Raw genomic sequence first — 18,259 nt, forward strand, 5'->3', positions numbered from 1 at the left:
TCTCCTACTCAACTAGCATAAAAACTCCTTGGCCACTAGTGATTCATTGGATGAAATTGCTGCCATTCGAATTCATACTCAGTACAAAGCAGAGAACCTTCTCGAAGAATATGATGCCTTAAAAAATAAGGACTCAGTATATTGGGATGATATAGATATGGACAAAATGGGGCAGAGTTTGAAGGAAACTGAGTTCGACGTGAAGGTTGAACAACTTTTCCACCAACTAAGAGCACATCGGTTGCAACAGCCCAGCCTAGATAGAACTGAGGATAGGATAAAGAAAGAACACAAGTTCATAGAACATTGTTGGGTTAAATTCAATGAACTTATTACTTTTTCTATTCCTTATTGTTATGAAGTTGAATTCGCAGCCAAATAGGCCCTCCCAATGTAAATGTTTTATCAATAAAATTAGGCTTTCATATTCCAATTGTATGGTTAATATGATCTTATTCTTTACTTTGTTGACATAATTTGTGTAAATAACAACTTCGAATTAACCAATTTTGTTTCTTAGACTGTTTAAGTGTTTTCGAAACATGGAGTTTCTTCTACAAAAATGACAGTATTTGTCTTCTAAGGGATTTGTTTAGAAGGTTCAAGAAAGTATTTTCATATATAGGTAAATCCTTTGGTCTTTGAAATTTCTACATTGCTTGACCAAGTACCGGCTTTATAGTGCTTATTTATTTTGAAATCCAAAAGATCAAGCAGGAACCATATTCTAATCATAAAATACTACAAAGACTCCTTCGAAGGAAATTTCCTTTTATGAAAAGCCTAAGAGAATACCCTCAAAACCTACCAAGTAAGCAAACCTCAGCTATACTTGAGTTTAAGGTATAAAACCGGCTTCGAAGCCAACTATCCACTTTCAAAGCCCATCTAAGTATTTGAAAAACTGGCTTTGAAGCCAACTACATGTTCTTGAAGCCAAGCTGAGTATTTGAAATGTGTTTCTCTCCTTCATAAAATATCCATATACTGTAGCTCTTTTTCTTGTGTTTTTAGGAGTTTAAAATAAAAGCCTTAATCACACATGGGTCAAAACTTGGGTCTATCTGACCCTTTATGCTAAATGGGTAATTTTGGACCTAAAGGTTTTAAAACCCCATCCTCTCATGCTTTTACCTATTCACTTGTCCAATATTTTCCTTTCACTCCTATCACTGTCGACTTCAAGCTTGTATCCTTCTCATACTCACTTTCTTTATATTCCTTTCGGCCTTTCACTAATGGCTTCTTCTTCCTCAAAAGTACCAGTTATTGAATGCATGAGTCCATTTGCAGTTCTGAGAAGGTGTCTTAGTGGCGAGATGGAGACATACAAAGCTGGTAGACCAAGTACCATCGATGGGTGAATCTTTGTTCCTCGTCACCATGCTCAAGGGGAATACATTATTGGGCCTATTTTCAGAGAAGCCCCATCCTCGCTTCCTACTTTGTATCCTCGTTTAGAGAATCACTACCTTCTTTACGAGGGTGGCCTTGACTGGGGAAGCTGGAGGATGAACCGTCCTCATCGCTGCTGGCCCATATTGAGGCCAGAATTGGAGGAATGGTATGACCGTGTTGTCCCCGACTGGACATGGGACCTCCAAGAACTTTGTCTCTTCGACACCCTTCGACTAGCCATGTTTACTATTCCTGAAGACCCTTTTCTTATACCTGCTACACTTTGCTTTTGGAATCCAGCTTTTAAATTTTTTCAATTTCAGTGTGGCCAGATGGCCCCCACTGTCCTTGATATATGCCATCTTTTAAGGTTATCACCCATTGGTACCCTTTTCGAGCCAGATTACCCTGACCTTAAGGTCCCCTTCTCTATTCCTCCTTTAAACTCTTCCTTCAGTGATTTTGTAAACTCCAAGAATAAGAAGGAAGGCCCTGTGACAAACAGAGAGTTCTTTTCTTTTCTTCTATACTGGAATTGCAAATTTCTTTTCTGTACCTCTTTTAAGAGGATTATGACTGAATTTTCCCCTCTTGCTAAGGCTCTTGCTTCGAAGAAGAGGATAGCCTTGGCTCCTTGTAGCTTGCTTTTCGTGCTCTTTTTGGATACAACTAGCCCTACAGTTCGGACTCCCGTGGTTCTGAATCTGATTTCACAATTTCAATGTGAAATAGATAATCACAAATAAGTCCAAATCCGACAATTCTTTTAAAAAATCGATTTTAATCAAAAATGCCAAAAATGGACTGCTTTACCAAATTTCAGAGTCGTCACCTAAATATTTTTGAAAAACTTAGGAAACCCATGACTCGTGCGAAAGGCCACGTGTCCGTCATCACCAAAGTGTGTCGGCTCGGGAACTTAGCTACGAGAGGGAAAGGTTAGCAATTACGTACCCCACTCGCCCGATCAAAGATCGGCCTTTACTAATCATGACGTGATTTTTATTTACATTATATGCTCTTATTCCGATAAGTATGGACCACTTTACAAAATTTGGAACTTACTGATTTTATGTTTGTTTTGAAATTTTTTTTTTGCATACATGTCACTTGAAAAAGCGAGCTTGTATTGGCATTAATCAACTTATTCCAACTTAAGTAAAAAAGGCCTTCATCCACAGGTATTCAAACATGTGAATCACTTAAGCACTTAGCCTCAAAGTATTATGCTTGTCATGGCAACAATCACACGCAATACAATATGCTAAAGCAATAAGTGCTCACCTAGTAATCCAAGGCAAGCCAAACAAAGCAAAGTAATTATAAAATATACATGCTCCTAAATAATGCAATATGACTAATGCAACGCACTCAATTACGCAAATAACAAGTTCGACAATTAGCATGACATTTGATTCAATCCAAGACATGGGATAAACATGTATTTGAAATTAACATTGGTTAGTATGATGAGCCGAACCCAAATGCATGTGAGACAAGTGTATGCGAACAAGAGAAATGGTAAAAAAACATGATACTCTACACTACCATTATAAGCAGGTAAATAAAAGGGACAAAGAAACGGGGTTAGAAGACATATACCATTATTACATATTTGCCCTCGTGCAAGAGAGTCTGAATAAGTGTCCGAATGTCTGAATTAAACTAATTATTACAAATTCGAATGAATACTAACTAGCTAAGTTATTACAACAAGGATAATGAGAAATAAACTAGCAATCTACTTTTACTAGCCATACGATTATAAATAAACAATAATAATTACTTAATTACAACAATAATAAGAAATTACATCAATCATAATAAGAATATTGATTCAAACAACTAGGAGACCCAATGCTCGCATGCACAGTGCTCAAAAACTGCTATGTCTGTCCAGACTGCTTTGCCTCACCTTTAGCCACTGCCCTCTGTTTCTGCTACAAAGTCTCTGTTTACCAAACGTTGGGAGTCGGCCGACTTGAAGTGAGATCTAGTCGGGTCAAAAAAGTGCCGGTCGGCTCTAAATGCTATGCCAAAAAATGTTTTATGCTCTGAGGTGAGAACAGTACAGATAGAGCCTTTCTAGGCCCTGTTTGTCCCTTCTGCCCCTCTCTGTCATGGGAAACTCAAAAGAAGAGTGATTTCGAGTTTGAAACCACCAACAAGCACAATTTGATGGCTTGATGATTTTGAACACGTTTGGACAAAATTGAATAAATGCAATGGAAAACCACCCCTCCCTCTTATCATGAAGGCTCAAAGAGGGAAGTAGACATGCCCTAAGTTTTATCAGCGTATCACAGATTGAAAAGTGACAATTCTTAAAATGATGGACTCGACATAACGTCTGGCCGAATCCAACCAACTCTAAACATTTTCTTTATGTCGGTTTAGTTCATTTTGAGCCGATGTTATTAGTCTTTGCCATTCTGTAATTAGTTTGTCCAAAGTGATGATTAAGTCCACTACATGAGAAGAAACTTCAAACGAGAAGTAATCCTAAGCATGAAAGAGAGCCTATGCCTTGACGATGAATCTCCGAAGAGATTAAGCCATTGAGCATAAGTTTCTTTCTCATGCTTTGAATAACTGTCGATTGGTTGAAGTGACTCTCAAACAAAAGAAGAGAAGAAAAGAGGGAGGTTGTAGAAATGATTGCAGGATCAATTATTAAAATGAGACTGTTGACATGACATGAAAATTAACCAAAGGAAAGCTATCAAAGCATGGGTAGCATAACACAACAAGCTAGATATGAGGACTTACAACATAACAAGCTAGATATTCAAAGCATACACCAATTAAATAGATTAGGACAGGCCTAAAACAGCCCCTAATATGCTAAAACAATGGCCAAAATCATGTTAAAGAGCATAAAAAAAGTAGGAAATAACAAGGAAATGCAAGGCTAGTGAACAAGAGCAAGGAGAAGTGGCTAACCTCTCCATTTTTGAGACCTCAAACATATTTTTTAGCCTTTTTTAAACTTTGAAAATTAGTTTAAAAAGTCAAAGAAAAGATTGTAAAACAAGGGTGTGAGCTATGAAGTAGAGTGCAAGAAAAGGAGTTAACCCTCTTTACCCTTTGGTAGCTATTCAAACCCAAGTTTCAACACTTAAAATAGGATCAAAACACTACCAAAAACACAAGAAATAGCCAGAGGAAGAAAAAAATGAAAGCAATACCAAGGTGGTAAGCTTATACCTCTTGAAGGAGGTAAGCTTTTGTTTGTGAACCAAACTTGGTCCAAGAACACTCTCAAGCTTGAATTGTCAGTCACAAAGCTCAACCAAGGTTCTAAGTCATGGTTCCAAGGTTGTGTATGGTGTATAGATATAGTATAAGGATGATCAAATATCTCAAAGTTAGCTTGCACAAGAAGAAGGAGCTCTCAAGGGTTATTTCACTTCTTTGACAATTTTCCAACCTTTAACACTGAGATATATGCTTGTATTTATAGAATTTGAGCAAAATAGATCAAAAATATCTTCAAAAATGGACAGTTGGTTGATTCCCGCCCAGAACAGTGTTTCCAATGTGGTACGGTCGGCTCCTAATGTGCTCCCCTGTTCCACTATTTTAAACTTAATGCAAGGTAGCACAATGTTCAAAAATGAATTTTTGGGGTATGAATATGAAAGGTTTGGGAGTGGTTTTGGAGCTTGAACCTAAATTCCTCGTTGAGAACTCGAACCACACTTAATGCAACTTTTATTATTGAGTGCGCAGGATAAAGCATCCAAGTCTTGCGGGCGGTCAAAAATGGGGTGTATACAATTGCTCCTCTTTAACATAACTTAAAGTCATTGAATAACATGAGTGAATGTCAAAGCCTAGAGATGACCCATTTGACGAGGCTGTAAGACTTGGGTAAGAAAACAAATCAAAATACAATTGCCAAAAGTTGAACCAGAAGGTTGCCTACGTATCCTCTTTGCAAGAAATCAAACCTACGTAGTTCAAGGGCGGAATGCAAAATGATATGAGGGAAACATAACTTATGGTCATGCAATGAAACAAGAACGTAAATAACAAGCGATGAAACAATACTATAAGCAAAAGTAGGTATGCAACACCTGAACAAAAGCAAAACAACTCAAAACCACGTCTCACATGGAAAGAGGTAAGTAAACAAACATGGGGACAAAGAGAGTGCAAACCAAACCATGTCTCGCGCAGGAAAGATACCAACCTAACTACGTCTCATGCAAAGAAGGTGGAGGGTGATGTAAACACTGGGCGCACCCAAGGTTTTAACCAAGGAACTCTAGATCCTAATGCGTCTCACGCGAAAAGAGGAAAGGTGGAATGAACAAACAGGCACACTTGCTATTTTTAACCGAAGAAAACAACAATCCCAACGCGTCTCATGTGAGAGGAGAGGAGGATGGTGTGAACATCGGGCACACCTGATGTTTTTAACCGATTTGAACAATCCTAACGTGTCTCACGCAAGAGGAGGAAAGATGGTGTGAACAAACAGGCGCATCTTCTATTTTTAACCGATTTGAACAATCCTAATGCATCTCACGCAAAAGGAGGAAAGATAACGTGCACACCATGCACACCCGATGTTTTTAACCGATTTGAACAATCCTAATGCATCTCACATGAGAAGAGGAAAGATGGTGTGAACACCGAGCACACTTGATGTTTTTAACCGATTTGAACAATCCTAACGCGTCTCACACGAGAGGAGGAAAGATGGTGTGAACAAATAGGCACACTTGCTGGTTTTAACTGATTTGAACAATCCTAACGAGTCTCACGCGAGAGGAGATGAGGTGGATTCACTGAAGAAACAAAAAGATCAGAGTAGAGCAAGATTATCCCATCCCTGGGAAGGCCTCGGAAAATGAACCCATGAAGTTCACGAAGATACCAATACAAAGCATAAACACAAATTTCCACAATTCAACAAAAGAAACCCACAAATCGAAAACTAGGCTCGAAATGGCAAAGTTTACAAGCAAGTTTGCCAAATTTGAAAATAGACTTAGCTTGAATAATGGAACACATTACAAATTCTCAAAACAACGAGATAATGGACCAAAGCATGAATTAACAACGTGAGAAACGAATTAATTATGACTTCGGAACAACTCTAAACAAAAAAAATTATGAGCTCAAACTAATTAAGAAATTACCCAACTATGAATTAATAAAACATGAGTTAAACAAATTATGGATCTTAAACACCTATGAATTCAACAAGTTAAATGAATAAAGCCGAGCACAGTACAAAAACTTTTTCCTTTCTTTTCATTTTTTCTTTTCCTCCTATTTTCCCTTCTTTTTTTTTTTTTTTCATATATATTTTCTTGATTCTTCTCCTCTTCATTTTTTATTTTCTTTTTCTTCACCTTCCTCTTTTTTACTTTTTTTTCTCCTTCAATACCCTCTTCATTGTTTCTACACCCCTATTTTCTTTTACAAACCCAACACTAAAACACACTGAAACAAACAAAAACCAAAACTAGGTTTCCATTTGGAGCCAGCCGGCTCCCAATGAAGTACGGCCGACTTAAAAAGAGCTGGTCGGCTCGCGATGGCAGCAAGGGCAGATTCGGCAAATGCCAAGCCCACGGTTGGTTTAAATCAAACCCAACCCTTTTTCCACACAAGCCTACATTCTAAAAACCTTCTTCTTCCTCTCAAAGCCTCCTTTCCCTCTAGATTTTCCCTATTGCCGCAAAACCCATAAACCCTCTTGAATATTTTCGTAAAACCCACTCACTCTTTTACGCTTTGAACTAAACAAAATTTGATTTCATTGAGTTTAGGGATTCTCTCTTGGTTTTTCTTCCTTTCTCACATCTTCATTCACACTTTCCCATCTTCCTCTTATTTTTCACTTTCTCTTTATTCTCTCTCCTAGGGTTTGGGATTTTGGGTTTTTCACTCTAACTCACTCACTTACTCACTTTTCTCCATTTTCCCACTTTCCTTCCATGGCTAGTGATAAGGTTCCCATCCCCGACCCTGTCATGCGTATTGGTGCTACCTTAGGTGAGGATATGGAGGCCGAGGATGTCTTTTCTCCCATCCTTGAGCCAGAGTTGCCTCCCCTTGCTGATAGACCATTTGATGTGGCCACCTACCAGCCACGTACACATGTTCTGACCCCGAGCAGTATCCTGCGATTTGAGGGCCTTATTCTAGGGATTAACGACGATATCTTACTGCGGGAGCCTATCAAGCACTTGTCCGCCGATGCCTCCATGGTAAGCACAATTCTTTTCTTATTTGAGCATATTTGAATTCCTTTCAAGGTACTATAGATACTGACAACATTCCCATACTACAGGTGATGGCCAAAAGGATTAGAGGTTATGGGTCTATTTCTGGCCCTAGGCACTAGTACAAGAGGCTTCCTGCAGAGGTTTGTGCATTAGTTGACACGGTTGGCTTCGGGCCTTTCTGCTTAGGACTGGTGCAGATGAGGGCTGACCTATTTCTACACAGGGCCCTAGCAGAGCGATGGTGGGACACCATAGATTCGTTCCACTTCTTGTTGATCGGGGAGCTGACTTTGACCCTATACGACTTCTCGATGCTTACTGGCTTGTGGGTCAGGGTTGGTAGCTCGATCCCTTTTGATCCAGACATGGCGCACTGGAAAGCTGCCCAGCTCCACCTCTTTGGAGTGATCCTAGATACTGTCGGTCCTGTGATAGTGAGATACAGTTGGTTCTTGGAGCACTTCTCTAATTTTCGGCCAACTACTCCAAAGGAGGTCACTCAGTACGCTCGCTGATTTCTTATGTATCTCCTCGGTACTACCCTGTTTGTGAATAGGGAAAATACCATGGGGCTTTATCTTTTGGGAGCACTGGTGCATCTGCAGCGGGTGGGGAAGTATGATTGGGGTGGCGCCTGCCTAATGATCCCAATATTCCACATCTTCTTCTTCCTGGCGTAAGGATTGTCGATGATCTGCATGATGAGCCTCTGATTGATCACCTGATACAGGAAGAAGACGGTAACAAACACCACGAGGACGACGATTTTACTGCATTCTTATAGACGCGGGTGATGACGCTTTTACCAAGCGCATAGCTTGCTTACTTCCCAAAGCTGCTGCTGCTGCTGCTGGAGGTGCCCCTACTGCCACTCCTATTCTTGGCTTCCTGCGATTTCTACTGAAGTCATATACATGCTACTAGACGGGGTGATTGAGCAGGTCCCCCTTGAGCATATCGAGAAGATGGATCGCAGACAGGTGATTGCTCCCGACATCGAGCAGGTACCCATTGCACTTTATTTTTCCTGTCCTCGACTATTTCTGTTCACTATACCTTGTTATTTTTGTCCATTGTTCTCAAATTCTCTTCCTTTTGTAGGTACTTACGGCGTATGCCAATGACCTACTCCGGACGATTGACTGACTGCTTCTCATGGTGTGGAGGAGACAGATTGCTCTGGAAACTCACAGGATTGAGGTATACTCTGTTTATAGTTCACTTTTGCTGCAATCTTGTTTACTATTCTGTTGAGTCTATACTGATATTGGTGATGTTTTCAGCTTGAGTCGGCGCCAGCTGCACCTACAGGACCTTCTCCAACTGGGAGGAAAGGGAGACGGGGCCCAGTGAGAGGCAGAGGATGGGCCGACTGGGGGAGAGGTAGAGTGAGGCATTGCTCATCTTCTGAGAAGTCCTTTGGCGGGTACACGACCCTTGAGGATGAGGGGGATGAGGTCGACATGTAGTCCAGCAGCCCCAGTGACGATAGCAACGCACCTCCTCCGCAGTTGAAGAGGAAGAGGGCGATGATGGGTTGATACTCACTTTTCTTTTCTTTTCTTTTGCTTTGTAGTTAAGAACTAGCTTCAAATAGACCCTTGTATTTTTTTTTTAAAACTTTTCTTTTGTTTTTGCTTGTGTAAGACAATGATCGGGTTTGGACTCGTAAATTATGAAAAGAAAATTTTGGGTGACTTCTCTTGTATTGCATAGCATGAGATGACTGTATGGCATAACCGTTGCATGATAATCTTGTACAAGGCGTTAGAACGTGAAAACTTGCTCTTGAATTGATTATTAAATCGGCTAACAACTTATAACCGGTCAAAAATACAAAATACAACTCGATGACACAAAAAAAAAATAAAAATAAAATGAAAACAACCTAAAAACACTAAACAACACTTGATGCAAACAAGACAAAACTTAAAACACAGCTCTGGCACGCCAAGGTGAAAACCTGCCCTCTTTGCAACTGCTTTGATCTAGGCAGTCATTAAGTGCCGGCAAGCTCCAAATAGGCATGACCGGGCTCCAATGAGAGCCGGCTAGCTCTAAAAGTGATGTCGGCCAGTGGGATCTAGCGGTTATGCACTGCTCCATCTCAAAGTCTGTAAAGGTGCTCCTAAACAATTTTCTCAGCAAAATAGCAAGTCTTTGGTATTTTGCTCTCAAAATGGAAATCTTTTTCAATAATAGGCTTCGAGACTGGATAACCACTTTAGACGGCTCGAAAACGATGAATTTTGGCGATTTCGGCCTAAACGCTCCTTTTCTATTGAGCTGCACCCCACTTTGTTTTTCGTTCCTCCATGTCGCGGTCCGGTGCTGGAACCCAATTAGGCATGTGTTTCATTTCGGATAACAAGAAATGTGTCTAACGCTCGAAGAATTTCAAGCATTGATGGAATCCCGGCGCGACGAAGAAATTATGCCTCAGTTCCGTTTTGGCCATGACCAGGCTTTGGGACGGATGCGTGGGCTCCCTTTGCATGAGGCTCGATCCTTGGCTCACAATAGGGTGTTGGACATCCCAGGTTTAGTTCATCAATTTTTCGTTATTGGAGACAAGAGTGACCTTCTCTGGCGAGGCTACCGACAATATGCTATCTGCTTGTGCAATTCCTTTCTCCCCCTAGTGTCGGCATGGCTAGCATTCAGTTGATCGAAGTGGCCTAGTGTCTGAAAGAGGGCAAAAGCTGCATGGGCTTGGCACTGACCGAAACTTTGATGGGTCTTGATGTTTTCCGTCGACGAGAAACTACTCGGTTTGTAGGGAGCTCGCTGCTTCTCCAGGTATTATTTCCCAGCCCTTTTATTTATGATCCTCACGCCACTCAACACTCATTCTCTATTTTCCTCTTTAGCCCTTTCCTTACTTTTCTCTCAACGTACATCTTTCTATTCTTTAATCTTTCTTATTTTTCATCAATTCCCAGGTATGGTTGATGGATAAGCTGAAAGTGGTGGACCATTGCCCCAAGTACTCAGCCCGAGCTTACTTCTTTCACTAACGGCTAGTGGATTTCCCTTCAGAGGGGTTGTGGTGTGATTGGATGTGCAGTAAATCTGCGGCTGACATAGCTTGGCATTGCCCCTGGCTTAACTTGACGGAGATAAGTTGCAGTATATCCTGACAACCGAGTATACAGTTAATTGGCCTCACGCACTACATATTCTATTTCTCCTTCGGGTTCAGACGCCAGTTTGGGCATGATCAGACACGTCCAGGTGAAGAAGTGGAATACCTGGCTTCATTTCTTATTCGTGGTTCAAACTTGATTTGGTACCTCATTGCTTGGAGGATGAGGGAGCTTCTGGTCCCTACCCCTAACTTTAGTTATGCCCTTTATGGCAAGTGCTTGGCTTAGCTTAAAAACGAAGAACAGGTTGGGCCATCTTTAGCTATAGAAACTTCCACGAGTGCAAGCTGAAGACATAGAGCTACTTGACTTAGCTGTGCCCTTAGTTTTACTAATTTGATCTCTTTTCTTTTTTTTTTTTCTTTTTTTTCCCCCAGTTTTATGATGTAAAAGTAACTTTGATTTAGAGTTGGAGAATGTGTTTGTGCTGAAATTAATAAAATTAATGTTGTGAGCACTGAAAATTTTCCTTTTGGTCCCAAAATGGTTCACGTTGTAAAAAGTAAATTTTGAGAAACAATCCACTTTATTAAAACTTTTCAAAACAATTTTTGAACACTATCACCACCTGACACATATAGAATCCATCCTCAAGATGTACAACCCCAAATCAAAAGATCATAACTGCCTACAACTATATTAACATCACTGCCTTATCTTGCAACTAACCTTTCTACCAAATGGAGGCAACTCAACCGAGTTGACAAATGATGGAAACATGATAGTTGATTTGGAGATGTTTATGGCCGAACTTCGGAATGAAGTTACCTATGTATCCCAAAAATGGGAATCAGGCCTTACGTAGTTCGATTAGGGTTCACTCGAGTATTAACTTTCTCCTTTTGCGCTCTAACTTTTGTCAAAGCCGCCCTTTCGGGTTTTAGGCCTTGCGAGCTCAGTTTTTTTGTTTTTGTTTTGTTTCTAATTTCTATGCTCTAACTTTTGCCTAGGTTGCCTTTTCGGGTTTTTAGCCTAGTGAGCCTGTCAGGGGTAATATTTCTTCAACTTGTCCATGTTGATCGGTTGTGAAAATTCCAAGCCATCCAAATCCATGAGAATAATCGCTCCCCCTGACTAGATTGACTTGATGATATAAGGACCAGTCCAATTGGGCCTGAACTTGCCCTTAGAGTCGTGAATGGGAGCTCGGTTGTCTTTCAGCACCATGTCCCCTTCTTTGAGATTTCTGGACTTCACTTTTTTATTAAAAGCCCTAACAATTCTGCGTTGGTAGCCCTAGATACGGTATAATGCCCTCAACCTCCTTTCGTCAAATAGCATAAGTTTCTCAAACCTATTTTGTTGCCAATCTGCCTCTACTATTTGACACTTGGCCATTACTCGTAGCAACGGTACCTTAATTTCAATCGGCAGAACAACTTCCATTCCATACACTAGGGAATAGGGGGTTGCCTATGTAGATGTTTGAATTGATGTCCTGTAGCCCTAAAGTGCAAATGACAGTTTATCCGGCCAGTCCCTATATGTTTCAACCATCTTCCGCACGACGTTCTTCACATTCTTGTTTGCGGCCTCAGCTGCTCTATTGGTCTGTGGCCTATACGTCGATGACTAATAAAAAACCACGTTATATTTCTAAAGCAGATCCACCACCTCTTTCTTGAAGTGCGAGCCGTTATCGGAGATGATCTCATTTGGCACTCCATACTGGCAAATAATATTATTCTTGATGAACGTAGCCATATGTGATACCTTCAATACAGAGTAAGACTGGGCCTCCACCCATTTAGTAAAGTAGTCAATCGCCACCAGGATAAACTCATGGCCACTCGAACCCTTTGGCAAGACTGCCCCATTGACGTCAATTCCCCAGACTGAAAAAGGCTACGATGAAGTCATGTTATGTTGTAGAGCTTTGACGGCAATATGTTCATACGATTAGCATAGATTTGACATTTGTGGCATCGTCGAACAAAATCAATATAATCCTCCTCTATAGTCAACCAGTAATAGCCTTGTCTGAGAATCTTCTGAGCCAGAATCACACCATTCATGTGTGCTCTGCACTCTCCTCCGTGGATGGCTTCCATCAGACGCTTTGACTCTTATTCTTTAACACATAACTTGTGCATTCCCAAATGACCTCTCTTGTACAGCTTACCCTCGTAGATGATAAATTGGACGGCCAAGCGTCATATCCCCTGTTTATCTTTGGCATTTTCCCCTGGTGGATACGTCTCTTTTTATAGGAAATTCCAAATGTCATAATACCAGGGATTCTTGTCTTGCACCTCATTTATTGTGACGATGGTCTGGTAAGCAGGCGTATACTTCTGTTCAATGATGATTGGACACATTTTCACTCCCAGCGGGATGTATACCATGGAAGATAGAGTTGCTAACGCAATAGCGAACTAGTTGCTCTCTTTTAACAAATGTGTAAACGTTAGTTTTTCAAACCTAAGAATCAGAATATTCAAGGCCTGATGATACATATTCATGTTCTCTTCTTTGACCTTCCAATCCTCGTTAGCTTGAGAGACAACCAAATTCGAGTCCCTAATAACGTCCAACCTAATTGCCCCTAGTTCAAGAGTGGCTTCCAAACCAGCAATGCACGCCTTATATTCTGCTTCATTGTTAGACACTCTGAACCGGAGTTTGAACGCTAAAGGTATGTGATAATCATCGGGTGTTATAAGCAACACACCTATCTTATAACAATACTAATTAGCCACCCTATCAAAGTACATCGTCCACGTTTCCTCCTCTACATATAGAATGTCTTCATTTGGGAACAAGTATTCCACTGCTTCATCTCCTTCTACCAGGTGGTCTGCCAGGAATTCTGCTACAGCTCTCCCTTTAACAGATTTGTGCGTGACATATTTGAGATCAAATTCAGAGAGAAGAAGCAACTAACGAGCTAGCCTACCTGTAAGCGCTGGTTTCTCGAAGAGATATTTAACAGGATCTAATCTTAAAACCAAGATTACAGAATGAGCTAACAAGTAGTGCCTCAACTTCTTGGTAGCCCATACCAAGGCTAGGTAAGCTTTTTCGAGGGGTGTGTAGCGGGTCTCGTAGTCTAGCATCTTTTTGCTCAAATAGTAGATGGCCTTCTCCACTTTCGCTTTAGATTCTTAAGCTAGCATGCACCCCATAGTCGAATTCGTCACTGATAGGTACAAGATCAATGATTTTCCCGGTTCTGGTGGTGATAACACAGGTAGATTCTGCAAATATTGCTTGACCTGTTCAAAGGCAAACTGACAGCGATCGTCCCATTGAAACTTCTTTTCCTTCTTGAAGAGATCAAATAGTGGTTCACAAGTCAAAGCTACTTTTGAAATAAGCTGCCTTATGAATTGCACTTTACTCAGAAAGTCGCGCACCTCCTTTTCAGTCCTTAGTGGTGGAATTTCTAAGATGGCTTGATTTTGGACGGATCCACTTCAATTTCCCTCTGTGTGATTAGGAAACCCAACATCTTTCCTGTTGTCACCCCAAAGGTGCACTTCTGGGGTTTCAGCCTCAATCTATACTCTATGATTCGTTGAAAGAATTTCTCCAGTGCAGTGTAGTGGCGTTCTCGCTCTTTGGATTTAAAAATCATGTTGTCCATGTACACCTCAATTTCTTTGTGGATCATGTCGTGCAAAATAGTGGTTGTAGCCCTTTGGTAGGTAGCTCTAGCATTCTTTAACCCCAATGGCATGACTCAGAAGCAATAGGTGCCCCATGGAGTAGTGAAGTCAGTTTTCTCCCTATCCTCGGGTGCCATCAGAATTTGGTTATACCCGAAAAACTCATCCATGAATGATAACAGCGCGTGGCTGGCGGTGAAGTCTACCAACTCATCTATGTGTGGCATAAGGAAGTCATCCTTTAGACTGGCCTTATTGAGCTCTCTAAAGTCGACACAGACTTTGATTCTGCCATCCTTCTTCGAAACCAGAACAATATTGGCTAACCACATCGAATACTCAGCTACTAGTAAGAACCCTGCATTGATCTGTTTAGTGACCTCCTCCTTAATCTTCAAAGCCCAATCCGGACAGACTCTGCGTAGCTTCTGCTCAACTGGTCGGGCCTCAAGGTCAAGAGGGATCTGATGCTGTATAATCTCAGAATTGATTCCAGGCATGTCTTCACAGAACCACGTGAAAACATCTTTGAAATTTTTTAATAAAGTGATTAAACGCTTGTATTCCTCCGAAGACAACATGGACCCGATCTGGACCAAGCAGGGACTCTTCTCAATACCCATATTAATTGATACGATTTCATCTGTACAGGGCTTAACACGCATCTCCTCCTCATGATCAACCAAAATTTTCAAAACCATATGAATTTCTTCCTCTTCGTTAAGTCAAAATTTTGAAAATCAAGATCAATACAACAAACCAAAGGCACAGAGAAGTAAGCAAAGTCTACTGCATTCCCATTCAAAAAGTCTGGATCTTTGGTTTCAGTGGACTCAAAGGAAAATTTGAAAAGACGACCTAGACAGGACTTTGGTATCCGGGTTACCACTTCCGGAAGTACCAGACTCAGAGGAAATAAAATTTGACTTCGACTCCACAGACTCAGTGGAATCAGATTCAGACTCTCTATCCGATTTAGAACTACTGATGGCGCTCTGCTCAAACTTCCAAACCAGGCGTGGAGCCTCGTATGCATCCACGATGAGACTAGTGAAATCTGCTGTCGGTGTATCCTCGATCATTGAGATAGTAAAACTTTGCCCTAAGTTGGAGGACTCAGCTCCAGTAGTAGAACTTGCCAGTAGGTCAGCCAGCGCTTTTCGCAACAACTCTTCTTCTTCAATATCCAGGCTTGCAGTCCTGTTTTGATCTGTACGGGTGCTTAAGTCCGTCTGCTCATCCTCCTATTCCGGTAACTAGTGTTTGAAGAAAATCTTGAACCCTGGGTACCTAGCCTTTGTTTCCTTATCAAACCAAGGCTTTGGAAATCCACAAAAGGGGAAATCCTCCCCTTGGCGGACAAAGCAGCCATTGAGGGTTCCCTATATTGGTTTGTGGACTAATTCATACTGCCTTCAAGTCCTCTGTGCTTTCATCCTTCCTTGCAACTCTTTCCACTTTCTTTGCCAATCTACAACGATAGGTTTGTATCCCAATCCAAAAGCGTGAAGGTTGTGATTCATCTCCTTAGCAATAGTACCTCCCTGCTGGCCACTTCTGCCTAGTCCTGATCCAGGAATATGTCCCTATTTGTTCATCATATAGATAGACTGAGCACTCACGTAATTCCTATCGTCCTCCGTCATGATAGTTTGGACCAATTGGGCCTCTACCAGAGAGAAGCCAGAAAGGAACACATCCTCCTCCCCATGCATGATTTCCAATAATGACGCGATAGTCTTGTAGACACCCCATTTTTGACGGCCCTTACGACTTGGACGTCATCGCTTGAACACCCGATAATGAGTGTATATACTTGTCAAGTGCTCGAAGTCCTCAGTAAAATGCCACAGCTTTGAGCCTTTTAAACCTTGCACCCCTGTTGCCCTATTTTGGACCAAACCTTGGATCTTCAAGCCTATAATCTCTGGTGCCCTACTGGCCAATGCCTTAGGCTGCCGGCCATCACTTCTAGTTGTCAGCCACTGATGTGGCCTGCAGGCCACCATTTTCTTTTATAGATATTTTGTGATAGTTGTGCCAGCTGTTTGTACAGATGCTTGCATCTGCTTCCACGTGTATGGTTGGATGTTTTTGAGGGAATTGCATGTTTGTCTGTATATAGAGGACCTCCATTCTTGCCATGGGGTTAGAAAAAATTTGGAGCAAATTTTTTCCTCTCTCTCTCTCTCTCTCTCTCTCTCTCTCTCTTTCTCTCTCTTGCGAATTTCTCAACCTTTGCCTATACACTCTTCACCTTTACCTATACACTCTCAACGAAAGCTCTCCATCTTTGAGTTAAGGTATCTTTGAGCCTTGTTTGAGCTCTTGAGGGTGTGTTTGTCTTGGTTTATTGCTTGGAATTGATTTCCTCTTCAAGAGGTATAAAGCTTTGCCTCTTTACTTGTTGTATCTACTCTTTTTCTTACTGTTTTCCAATTTTTTTTAGGTTATAAAAACTCTGTATTTTTGGGCTGAAACTTAGGTTTTAAGGCCAATAGAGATTGAGGGGCGGTTCACCCTTCTTTACACCTTGTCCTCAAGGCCTTTACCCTTGTGTTTCCCACCTTTGCACTATCTTTTTTTGAGCTTTTAAACACTAATTTTCAGAGTTATTTCAGTGGCTAAAATCATGGTTTGAAGTCCAAAATTGGAGGGGTTAGCCTCCCTTCCTTGTGTTTTGCATACTAGTCTAACATGCTCCATATTTTAGCATATTAATCTAGCTATTTTTGTCTTAAGTAGGACTTGTTTAGGATTGTCTTTAAGCATTTGTTGCATTTGAGCTTTATTTTGCATGATTGTAGTGTAATTGTCCTCATGAGTTTGGCATTTTAGGCATTAGACACCACCTTATTTGAGTTGATTGCAGTTATTTATGGCTTTCCATACTTGTGATTACTCTTAATCACCTCTGCAATCTCCCTCCTTTCATGACTTTTGTTTTGTTTTGAAAGTGGTTTCAAACTAGTTGCTTGTTTAAAGCATGAGATTAAGGTCTTGTGCTTAATGGGTTAATCCCTTTGGGGGTTCATTACCAATGGCATGATACTCCTCTCATACCTAAAACAACACTTGGTTTGAGCCCTCTTTCCATTAAAGAACTTAAACTCACTTGTGGACTTAATTGATTAAAGAATGGAGAGGTAAATTAAAATGGAGTAATAAAATTGGTGAATAAAAAGGTGTAAGATAATAATTTGGTTTGGGTTCAATCGGGCATTAATTGAACCCTTGAGTCTTGAGTCGTTTCATACTCATTAGTGATGAAAACGATTCAAGATTCATTGTCAACTACTTCCCTTGTTCTTTCATGACAGGGAGGTGGTTTTGAGAGTCTTGTTTTATTGCATTCATTGAACTTGCACACTTGATTCATAAGACATCATGCAATAAAATTGCATTAATTGGTGGTTTGTGAATTAAACTTACTACTCCTTTGAGCTGTTTGATGATAAGGAGTGGTAAATTGTGCAAACAAACCCTTGAGAATACACTGTCTTTGCTCTATTTGCTCTTTGTTGCTGCAGGACAATCTAGTCAACAGTGGCCGGTAGGCCATTTTTTGTGGCCAGCAGGCCACCATCAGTGGACGGAAGACCCTCTTCCGGCCACTAGTGCAAAATGAAGCAGTGTCCTTTTGAAGTGGAACAAAGTTGGTCTGGAGGTGGAAATCAGTGCAAGTGTTCTACTGTGCAACAGAGGCATCTGGCAGCAGAACAATGACTTTTTTGGGTGGAAATCAGGGCATACATGAGCATCCCTCGCTTCCCAAGGCTAATTAGTTAATTTAGTTACTTTATTTCATGTTGTATTCATGTTGTAATTAATTAGTTAGCTAATTAGAATTTTGTAATCAATT

At 40.9% G+C, this 18,259-nt stretch overlaps 1 long non-coding RNA gene across 2 annotated transcripts; it reads left to right on the forward strand.

Moving 5' to 3' along the window:
- The first annotated feature begins 535 nt into the window (after positions 1–535).
- Positions 536–9,336, forward strand: LOC114286198 (uncharacterized). 2 transcript variants are annotated; one of them, XR_014361049.1, is made up of 4 exons: positions 536–7,625; positions 7,709–8,647; positions 8,745–8,843; positions 8,927–9,336. It is a non-coding gene; the product is annotated as an uncharacterized LOC114286198 (long non-coding RNA). The 2 variants fall into 2 exon arrangements; XR_003637431.2 differs by having other exon boundaries at positions 549–8,647.
- The last annotated feature ends 8,923 nt before the right edge of the window (positions 9,337–18,259 follow it).

Source organism: Camellia sinensis, chromosome 2 (genome assembly GCF_055761805.1).
Source record: "Camellia sinensis isolate YWXY chromosome 2, ASM5576180v1, whole genome shotgun sequence".
NCBI lineage: Eukaryota > Viridiplantae > Streptophyta > Magnoliopsida > Ericales > Theaceae > Camellia > Camellia sinensis.